Below are 11,852 nucleotides of genomic sequence, written 5' to 3'. Positions count from 1 at the left end.
TTGAGTGTATATTCACGGGTGTTGGATATAGTATTTAATCCTTGCAGCAACCCTAAGAAATAAGGATCTTTATTTTCACCCTCCCCTTTATAGCTGGAGAATCTGAGGCCAGAGGTGTTAAATGATTTTCCCAACAACACTTTCTAAGCACAGATGGGATTTGAATCCGGGCCGTGTGACTTCAGAAGTTGTGTTCCTGATGTCTTCCTTTCAGAGAGAATGGCGCTAAGCCTTTTGTAGGATCTGGCTTCTGCTCTAAGGCACTTACATTGAATGCACTGATTAAAAGCAATGTCTGAGAGGGACACCTGGATGGCTCAGTTGGTTAAGTGTCAGACACTTGATTTCGGCTTAGGTCACGATCTCACGATCGTGAGATCAAGCCCCGCATCTAGCTCAGCATGGGGTGTGGAACCTGCTTGGGATTCTCTTCCTCTCTCTCTCTCTCTCTGTCCCTCCCCTGCTTGCCCACTTTCTCTCTCTTTCAAAGTAAAGAAATAAACAAAAGTAAAGGCAATGTGTGTAATAGGTAGATCTCTCTGGATGTGCACACACCTCCCACACGCATGTGAGGGTGTGTGTTGCCAAAGGTGGCCGGTAGTGACTGAAGGTTTATTATTTGTCTTGTCTTCCTGCCAAGTCACTAGAGGATAACCCGTCAAAAGTGGTCAGTTGTGAAAAAAGCATAGAGACATGGGATTTTGCCTTAGCTAAACACTGGTTTTTCAAACTTCAATGGGTATCAGAATCACCTGATTTGAGAAGATCCTGAACTCAGTGAAGCCTGAGGGGTCTGCACAAAAGTTGTGAGTGGTCTAAGGAAGGAGGCAGTTCAGGAACAGACTTTGGAGGGTTGAGCACCTTTCCCTGAGGGGCTTCTGAAAATTAACCCTACCTGATTTCCACTCTAAAGCTATTTAGTCATTTACACTAGAAAAGACAAATCGGTGAAGAGTGCATCATTAGAAGATTGACTTCTTGTGGCAAAGGAGTTTTACATTCTGAGACGTGTGTTATGTTGGGAGAAGGAGGCTGCTACATAGCAGAATGCCCCCGGACTGCCCTGATATTCAGCCACACACTTAGTGGTCAGTGATTAAAGTCAACATCTTCATTTCTTTTTAAATTCCTGCGTTGGCCCAAACACTAGGTTAGGAGTGTGGATCCAAGGTAAACAATAAAGTCTTGACTTAAAAGGGATTCTAGTATATTAGAAGATAACAGAGAAATAGATGGGTTGTATTGGTTATCTATTGCTATGTAACAAATCACCCCAAAACTTAGCATCTTAAAATGTCATACATTCAACGACTCACAGTGTCTGTAGGCCAGGAGTCTGAGTGTAGCTTAGCTGTGTGCTTTTAAAATTAACGGCCAAACAAACAGGACAAAAGGCAATTTGGAGGAAAGGGAGACTGTAGAAGGAAATACGAGCTACAAGACTTAATTCAGCACCAGAAAAAGAAGCAGGGTGCTATAAAAGAGAACAGTCAGAGGATGAGCTTATATTAGAAACAAGTGGGTTTTATGCCAGGAATTCAACTTCAGAGAGTTGTAAAGATGGTTACAAAACCGATATTGTAAAACTCATTAGTAGCAGATAAATGTGTTGTTTAGAATTTTTTTAAATTTATAGTTAGAATAAATAATAGTTCAGTGAAGTTCAAATTAACATAAAAAATTTATAGTGCTTCTATACACAGGCAACAATTAAGTAGAAAATATATTTAAAAATAGATCCTATTAAGTTAGTAATGGAAATTCTATGCTATGGCCAAAAAAAAATTTTTTTTTACAAAAGACATGAAAAGACATTTAAGGTAAAACATACACATTTTACTGAAGGATGTAGAAGGGACCCAGATAAACAGTTTCATCATGTTGGGGAGGGGGGAATTCAACATGATGAAGAAGTTCTTTTAAAATTAAGCTACAAATGCAAAAATCAGATATTCTTGGTGGAGGAGGTCATCGGAAGGATGTGATGACCAGTTGACCTGCTGGCTGGCCTCAGGCAATCAGAGGCTCTGCACACCCTCCTCCGTCCTTTCTATGTTCCTTCCTAAACTTTGTATGTTCCATCAGCTGCCCCCCTGCCCGAGCAGTCTTCAAGGATGCAGCCCTGAGAAAGCTATATGTTGAGACCCTCTGGAGGGTGTCCACGTCAGAACCTCGTTAAGGCCTCTATATGAACGTTCAAGATTCTGGTAGCGGGTTCAGAGATCTGGTCTTGAGGCGCCCAGAACAAGCCTGGTAAGTAAGCTCTCTTCTTAATACTGCCTCCTGCCCATCTGGAGTGGCCTGCCTCTGTCTTCAGTCTCTCCTTGCCTTCCTTCTGTCCACCACACCAGTTTCAAATTTCACCTGGGAAGCTCCTGAGTTTGCAAACCAACAATTATTTCACATACGATTTTTCAAAATTTTAATAATTCATCTAGTGGAAGGTGTTCGAGGAGTTAGGGAAATGGGAACTTTCATATGGTGTCGGTTAAAAGCTGTATTTAAAAACTTTTGGATGTCAGGTTGATGATATTAATAAAGATAAAGCTGTACACACATCATGACCAAGAAATCCCACATCCAGAGCAGTGTTCCTACATCTGAGATTTTACTTCTTTTTTTTTCTTAAGTAGGCCCATGCCCAATGTGGGGCTTGAACTCACAATTCTCGGATCAAGAGTCTGATGCTGTACCAGCTGAAACAGCCAGGTGCCCTCAGGACCTTATACTCTATTAGTAAAATGACTTTGTATCATGCGCTCTTAATGTATGTGTTTCAATTTAATTTTTTAAAGCCTTTTAAAAAAACGTTTTAAGTTTATTTTTAAGAGAGAGAGAGAGAGAGAGAGTGAGTGGGGCAGGGGCAGAGAGAGCGGGGAAAGAGCATCTGAAGCAGGCTCTGTGCTGACAGCAGAGAGCCCGATGTGAGGCTCAAACTCACAAACTGTGAGATGATGACCTGAGCTGAAGGCAGATGCTTAACTGGCGGAGCCACCCAGGCGCTCTGTAAATTTAATTTTTTAAACTATCAACACTGTGTACATGTTTTATTGGGTTAATATTATTAAAATGTTCACAACAATAAACTATAAACTCCATAGGTTTAGATAAAGATGAAATCGTTCTTGTCAATTACGAATATGTGGTCACACTTTTTACCTTGTAATGTGGTATCTAAGAAACTCATACTTGAAGTGCAATGTTCCTATTTTTCACCTGTTTCTGCATTATTAAAAAATTTTGCAATACACGTTTTATGGCTTTTTGTTTTGTTTTTGCAGAAATCCTTTTAAGTCATGTTGAGGCTAAACGGAGATAGTATAATGTGTAAAGCTATGTAATCGCCCAACCTTATGTGATTCAAATGCTGAGAAATGAATAGATAAATGGATCACCATCAACACCTCAGCCTTGTAGGGCTTCCCCTCATATTTCAGAAACTTCGTGTAGGCTCCACGAGACATTTCCGATTTACAGCTATACTGATTAAAAGCACCATTTTCAATCCATATATCAAATATTAGTAAGTCAATATTTTTGGTGAAAAATAAATGCAAACAAGTTCTAATATTTTCTTACTTCACATTAATGCACTCTCTGGGATGTGCTCTCCGTACTCTGTTGACCATCACAGAAGGAGGCAGGTGCCAGGAAGTCACAACAGCCTGTTTATAAGAATGAAAAACTATGCAGCCTCAATGACCAATGATAGGTAAGTTTTATTTGAAAAAATTTTTAATGTTTGTTTATTTTTAAGAGAGTGAGACAGTGAGAAAGAGCGCACAAGCATGAGTAGGAGGGGCAGAGAGAGAGAGAGAGAGAGAGAGAGAGAGAGAATCCCAAGCAGGCTCTATGCTGTCAGCGCAGAACCTGATGTGGGGCTTTGAACTCACAAACCGTGAGATCATGATCTGAGCTGAAATCAAGAGTCGGATACTTAACCAACTGAGCTACCCAGGTGCCCCACTAGGTAAGTTTTAAATTATTGTATTTTATTCGTTTTTTTAAAAATTTAAAAAATTAATTAGATCATCATGGATCGACATGGATATATAAAATAAAAGTAAAATCAGGTAAAAAGGCAAGTTGCGGAATGACGTATACAGCATTATATTATTTTTGTAATTTAAAAACCCATAAAATAATGGCATATTCTGTTTAGAAATTCATATATAAGTCATAAAGCAAAAATGAGTGGGAAAAGATGTGCTGGGCTGAAGGAACAGATTAAGATTAGGGAGTTTACTTTTTTTTTTTTTTTACAAAGGATACTTTAAATGTACATGTAATTTTTTTTCTTTAACTTAAACAGTTTTATTTTTTATTTTGTTTTAAAAAATAAATAAATAGGAGCGCCTGGATGGCTTAGTCAGTTAAGTGCCTGCCTCTTGATTTTGGCTCCGGTCGTGATTTCACAGTTCGTGGAATCGGCCCCTTGTTGGACTCTGTACTGACAGCGTGGAGCCTGCTTGGGATTGATTCTCTCTCTCTCCATCTCTCTCTGCTCCTCCCCCCTCAAAAATAAATAAATAAACTTAAAAAACAATCAATCAATCAATCAAGTAAACCAAATGTGACAAAATACTAACTTTTTAAGTTTGAGGAACATATATATGTATCTGGGATTTTGTTACATTCTGCTGTGTTATCCTATATGTTTAAGACATTTCATAATAAAGTAGAGGAGATAATAATGATGAAAGTAAAAACAATGAGTCAAAATAAAATAACAGTTTCGATCATTAAAACTAAAGCTGTTCTTTTTGAAAAGATCAAACAAGACGGGGGGAAGATGGCGGCGTAGGAGGACACTGGGCTCACGGCCTCCTGCGGATCACTTGGATTCCACCTACACCTGCCTAAATAACCCAGAAAACCACCAGAAGACTAGCAGAACGGAGTCTCCGGAGCCAAGCGCAGACGAGAGGCCCACGGAAGAGGGTAGGAAGGACGGCGAGGCGGTGCGCCCTCCACGGACTGGCGGGAGGCAGCCGGGGCGGAGGGGCGGCTCGCTGGCCAAGCAGAGCCCCCGAGTCTGGCTGGCAAAAGCGGAGGGGCCGGATGGAGTGTGTTCTGACAGTGAGTGGGACTTAACATCTGGAAACTTATAAGCTAACAGCTCTGCTCGGAGAACGGGAGGGCTGGAGGACAACAGGAGGGAGAGTTGTTGAGCCCTGGACGACAGAGCGCAGCTTGGTGGGAAACAAAGGCGCTCGCCAGCGCCATCTCCCTCGCCCATCCCCCAGCCAAGATCCCAAAGGAAACCAGTTCCTGCCAGGCAACTTGCTCGCACGGCGCAATCACCCAACGCTGTGCTTCTGCCGATCCATCCCTCCGGTGGCGGGTCTGACTCCCTCCTGGTGCCAGAGGGCCCCTCCCGAAGCGGTTCTCTGAAGGAAAAGCGAGCTGAGCCTGCCCCTCCCGCCCCTGTGCATCTTGGCCATCCACTCCAGCTAATACTCCAGATCCCCAGCACCACAAGCCTGGCAGTGTGCAAGTAGCCCAGATGGGCCACGCCACCCCACAGTGAATCCCGCCCCTAGAAGAGGGGAAGAGAAGGCACACACCAGTGTGACTGTGGCCCCAGCCGTGGGCTGGGGGCAGACATCAGATCGGACTGCGACCCCGCCCACCAACGCGAGTTATTCAAGACAGCACAGGGGAAGTGCCCCGCAGTTCCGCACCACTCCGGGGACTATCCAAAATGATGAAACAGAAGAATTCCCCTCAAAAAAACCTCCAGGAAATAACGAAAGCTAACGAACTGATCAAAAACAATTTAAACAATATAACAGAAAGTGAATATACAATAATAGTCATAAAATTAATCGCTGGGCTTGAAAACAGTATAGAGGACAGCAGAGAATCTATTGCTACAGAGATCAAGGGACTAAGGAACAGCCAGGAGGAGCTAAAAAATGCTATCAATGAGCTGCAAAATAAAATGGAGACGACCACGGCTCGGATTGAAGAGGCAGAGGAGAGAATCGGTGAACTAGAAGATAAAATTATGGAAAAAGAAGAAGCTGAGAAAAAGAGAGATAAAAAAATCCAGGAGTACAAGGGGAAAATTAGAGAACTAAGTGATGCACTAAAGAGAAATAATCTGTGCATAATTGGTATTCCAGAGGAGGAAGAGAGAGGGAAAGGTGCTGAAGGTGTACTTGAAGAAATCATAGCTGAGAACTTCCCTGATCTGGGGAAGGAAAAGGGCATTGAAATCCAAGAGGCACAGAGAACTCCCTTCAGACGTAACTTGCATCGATCTTCTGCACGACGTATCATAGTGAAACTGGCAAAGTACAAGGATAAAGAGAAAATTCTGAAAGCAGCGAGGGATAAACGTGCTCTAACATATAGAGGGAGACCTATAAGACTCGTGACCGATCTCTCTACTGAAACTTGGCAGGCCAGAAAGGAATGGCAGGAAATCTTCAATGTGATGAACAGAAAATATATGCATCCAAGAATCCTTTATCCAGCAAGTCTGTCACTTAGAATAGAAGGAGAGATAAAGGTCTTCCCAAACAAACAAAAACTGAAGGAATTCGTCACCACTAAACCAGGCCTACAAGAGATCCTAAGGGGGATCCTGTGAGACAAAGTACCAGAGACATCGCTACAAGCATGAAACCTACAGACATCACAATGACTCTAAACCCATATCTTTCTATATTAACACTGAATGTAAATGGACTAAATGCGCCAACCAAAAGACATAGGGTATCAGAATGGATAAAAAAACAAGACCCATCTATTTGCTGTCTACAAGAGACTCATTTTAGACCTGAGGACACCTTCAGATTGAGAGTGAGGGGATGGAGAACTATTTATCATGCCACTGGAAGTCAAAAGAAAGCTGGAGTAGCCATACTTATATCAGACAAACTAGACTTTAAATTAAAGGCTGTAACAAGAGATGAAGAAGGGCATTATATAATAATCACAGGGTCTATCCATCAGGAAGAGCTAACAATTATAAATGTCTATGCGCCGAATACAGGAGCCCTCAAATATATAAAACAATTACTCACAAGCATAAGCAACCTTATTGATAAGAATGTGGTAATTGCAGGGGACTTATGACTCCACTTACAGAAATGGATAGATCATCTAGACACACGGTCAATAAAGAAACAAGGGCCCTGAATGATACATTAGATCAGATGGACTTGACAAATATATTTAGAGCTCTGCATCCCAAAGCAATAGAATATACTTTCTTCTCGAGTGCACATGGAACATTCTCCAAGATAGATCACATTCTGGGTCACAAAACAGCTCTTCATAAGTATACAAGAATTGAGATCACACCATGCATACTTTCAGACCACACTGCTATGAAGCTTGAAATCAACCACAGGAAAAGGTCTGGAAAACCTCCAAAAGCATGGAGGTTAAATACTAAAGAAGAGTGGGTCAACCAGGCAATTAGAGAAGAAATTAAAAAATATATGGAAACAAACGAAAATGAAAATACAACAATCCAAATGCTTTGGGATGCAGCGAAGGCAGTCCTGAGAGGAAAATACATTGCAATCCAGGCCTATCTCAAGAAACAAGAAAAATCCCAAATACAAAATCTAACAGCACACCTAAAGGAAATAGAAGCAGAACAGCAAAGACAGCCTAAACCCAGCAGAAGAAGAGAAGTAATAAAGATCAGAGCAGAAATAAACAATATAGAATCTAAAAAAACTGTAGAGCAGATCAACGAAACCAAAAGTTGGTTTTTTGAAAAAATAAACAAAATTGATAAACCTCTAGCCAGGCTTCTCAAAAAGAAAAGGGAGATGACTCAAATAGATAAAATCATGAATGAAAATGGAATTATTACAACCAATCCCTCAGAGATACAAGCAATTACCAGGGAATACTATGAAAAATTATATGCCAACAAACTGGACAACCTGGAAGAAATGGACAAATTCCTAAACACCCACACTCTTCCAAAACTCAATCAGGAGGAAGTAGAAAGTTATGAACAGACCCATAACCAGCGAAGAAATTGAATCAGTTATCAAAAATCTCCCAACAAATAAGAGTCCAGGACCAGATGGCTTCCCAGGGGAGTTCTACCAGACGTTTAAAGCAGAGGTAATACCTATCCTTCTCAAGCTATTCCAAAAAATAGAAAGGGAAGGAAAACTTCCAGACTCATTCTATGAAGCCAGTATTACTTTGATTCCTAAACCAGACAGAGACCCAGTAAAAAAAGAGAACTACAGGCCAATATCCCTGATGAATATGGATGCACAGATTCTCAATAAGATACTAGCAAATCGAATTCAACAGCATATAAAAAGAATTATTCACCATGATCAAGTGGGATTCATTCCTGGGATGCAGGGCTCGTTCAACATTCGCAAATCAATCAACGTGATACATCACGTTAAGAAAAGAAAAGATAAGAGCCATATGATCCTGTCAATTGATGCAGAAAATGCATTTGACAAAATTCAACAACTTTCTTAATAAAAACCCTCAAGAAAGTCGGGATAGAAGGAACATACTTAAAGATCATAAAAGCCATTTATGAAAATCCCACAGCTAACATGATCCTCAATGGGGAAAAATTGAGAGCTTTTTCCCTGAGATCACGAACATGGCAGGGATGTCCACTCTCACCGCTGTTGTTGAACATAGTGTTGGAAGTGCTAGCATCAGCAATCAGACAACGAAAGGAAATCAAAGGCATCAAAATTGGCAAAGATGAAGTTAAGCTTTCGCTTTTTGCAGATGACATGATATTATACATGGAAAATCCAATAGACTCCACCAAAAGTCTGCTAGAACTGATACACGAATTTAGCAAAGTTGCAGGATACAAAATCAATGTGCAGAAATCAGTTGAATTCTTATACACTAATAATGAAGCAACAGAAAGACAAAGAAACTGATCCCATTCACAATTGCACCAAGAAGCATAACATACCTGGGGATAAATCTAACCAAAGATGTAAAAGATCTGTATGCTGAAAACTATAGAAAGCTTATGAAGGAAATTGAAGAAGATATAAAGAAATGGAAAAACATTCTGTGCTCATGGATTGGAAGAATAAATATTGTCAAAATGTCAATACTACCCAAAACTATCTACACATTCAATGCAATCCCAATCAAAATTGCACCAGCATTCTTCTCGAAACTAGAACAAACAATCCTAAAATTCATATGGAATTTTGGAAGCATGTGGCCCCGAATAGCCAAAGTAATTTTGAAGAAGAAGACCAAAGTAGAGGCATCACAATCCCAGACTTTAGCCTCTACTACAAAGCTGTAATCATCAAGACAGCATTGGCACAAAAACAGACACATAGACCAATGGAATAGAATAGAAACCCCAGAACTAGACCCACAAATGTATGGCCAACTAATCTTTGACAAAGCAGGAAAGAACATCCAATGGAAAAAAGACAGTCTCTTTAACAAATGGTGCTGGGAGAACTGGACAGCAACATGCAGAAGATTGAAACTAGAACACTTTCTCACACCATTCACAAAAATAAACTCAAAATGGATAAAGGACCTGAATGTGAGACAGGAAACCATCAAAACCCTAGAGGGGAAAGCAGGAAAAGACCTCTCTGATCTCAGCCGTAGCAATTTCTTACTCGACACATCCCCAAAGGCAAGGAAATTAAAAGCAAAAATGAACTACTGGGACCTTATGAAGATAAAAAGCTTCTGCACAGCGAAGGAAACAACCAACAAAACTAAAAGGCAACCAACGGAATGGGAAAAGATATTTGCAAATGACATATCGGACAAAGGGCTAGTATCCAAAATCTATAAAGAGCTCACCAAACTCCACACCCGAAAAACAAATAACCCAGTGAAGAAATGGGCAGAAAACATGAATAGACACTTCTCTAAAGAAGACATCCGGATAGCCAACAGGCACATGAAAAGATGCTCAACGTCGCTCCTCATCAGGGAAATACAAATCAAAACCACACTCAGATATCACCTCACGCCAGTCAGAGTGGCCAAAATGAACAAATCAGTAGACTATAGATGTGGAGAGGATGTGGAGAAACGGGAACCCTCTTGCACTGTTGGTGGGAATGCAAATTGGTGCAGCCACTCTGGAAAACAGTGTGGAGGTTCCTCAGAAAATTAAAAATAGACCTACCCTGTGACCCAGAAATAGCACTGCTAGGAATTCACCCAAGGGATACAGGAGTACTGATGCATAGGGGCACTTGTACCCCAATGTTTATAGCAGCACTCTCAACAATAGCCAAATTATGGAAAGAGCCTCAATGTCCATCAGCTGATGAATGGATAAAGAAATTGTGGTTTATATACACAATGGAGTACTACGTGGCAATGAGAAAGAATGAAATATGGCCCTTTGTAGCAACGTGGATGGAACTGGAGAGTGTGATGCTAAGTGAAATAAGCCATACAAAGAAAGACAGATACCATATGTTTTCACTCTTATGTGGATCCTGAGAAACTTAACAGAAACCCATGGGGGAGGGGAAGGAAAAAAAAAAAGAGGTTAGAGTGGGAGAGAGCCAAAGCAGAAGAGACTCTTAAAAACTGAAAACAAACTGAGGGTTGATGGGGGTGGGAGGGAGGGGAGGGTGGGTGATGGGTATTGAGGAGGGCACCTTTGGGATGAGCACTGGGTGTTGTATGGAAACCAATCTGACAATAAATTTCATATATTGAAAAAAAAAAGAAAAGAAAAGATCAAACAATAACAAGTCATATAATCCATATTAGGGAACAAGAGAGAAGGGAAATGAATTTTTTAAAATATAGGTACTTTTCTAAAGAAATTTGAATGACTATTCCTTATGCAAGAAATAACCCTGGGATGCACAATGGAAATTAAAAACCTAAACATTGACCAACCCACAAAAGAAGACAATTCAAGAAGCTAGCTTTTGGTGTAACCATAAAAGATGAATCTGAGAAGACAGCCAGTTCATCTCTCCAGCTCTACAGTTCAGGAAAAGAACTAAATTCAAGACAAAAATAATGCCTTTCCTAGAGATATACATAAGCCCCTAAGTGCCAGTAGGGCTGGGTGATTAAATTGATACTGATGGGGAAGGAGTGAGAGAGATACCACAACAAATGTTAAAATTCTGGACTGTGTATCTAGTGAGAGATGAGATCAAGGGAGCCAAGTATGTTAGGAAGATAGATAGACTTGAGTTTCGACGCGTTGAAATGAAATAGATCAAGTACAAGGAGGTCATGGGTAGAAACATAGATCTAAGATAAGGCTGAAAGGGTGGATATGTTTATTAAAGGAAAGGCCAAAACTTGAAGTACAAAGTGCCAAGGGACATAAATATATTGGGGACTGTTGGAAAAAGAGCAGTCAGCGAAGAAAACAGTACATTGTCTCACAGAGTTCCTAGCACAGAGTTAACAGTGTCAAATGCTGCAGAAAAGTTAAAAAAAAAAAAAAAACAATGAGAGATTGTTATTGAATATGATGATGTCAAGATGTCAGAAGCCATTGGCAAGAGCTGATTTGAGAGCTGTTTCGTGGGAATGAATAGATGGCAAGGAAAACCGTAGAATGGCCATGAGATGTAAACATTGAGGGGCTGTGTATCGCATACGTGGTTGTTATGGGTTAAATTGTATGCCTCCAAAAGATGTGTTGAAGTCCCAACCCCTGTGAATATGATTGCATTTGGAAAATAGGATCTTTGAGGGTGTAATTAATATCATGATGGAGTAGGGTGGGCACTTAATCCAGTATGACCGGACGCCATGTGTAAGAAATGGGGACAAAACAGACACAGGAAACCCCACGCGATAATGGAGGCAGGGAAGGTGTTAAATAGCAAAGCCAAGGGAACCACCAGGAGCTAGGAAGACGA

At 40.7% G+C, this 11,852-nt stretch overlaps 1 protein-coding gene across 1 annotated transcript in view; it reads left to right on the top strand.

Moving 5' to 3' along the window:
• Nucleotides 1-1,940: 1,940 nt before the first annotated feature.
• ABCA10 (ATP binding cassette subfamily A member 10) overlaps nt 1,941-11,852 on the top strand; it is an 83,311-nt gene continuing 73,399 nt past the window's right edge. The window contains exons 1-2 of the mRNA XM_053212401.1: nt 1,941-2,253; nt 3,635-3,712. The gene's annotated coding sequence lies outside the window, so the exon portion shown is untranslated. The remainder of the gene's footprint in view (nt 2,254-3,634; nt 3,713-11,852) is intronic.

The sequence above is a fragment of the Acinonyx jubatus genome, chromosome E1, assembly GCF_027475565.1.
Source record: "Acinonyx jubatus isolate Ajub_Pintada_27869175 chromosome E1, VMU_Ajub_asm_v1.0, whole genome shotgun sequence".
Taxonomy (NCBI): domain Eukaryota; kingdom Metazoa; phylum Chordata; class Mammalia; order Carnivora; family Felidae; genus Acinonyx; species Acinonyx jubatus.
Note: the sequence above shows the minus strand (reverse complement) of the source record. Positions and strands in the feature narration are given on the sequence as shown.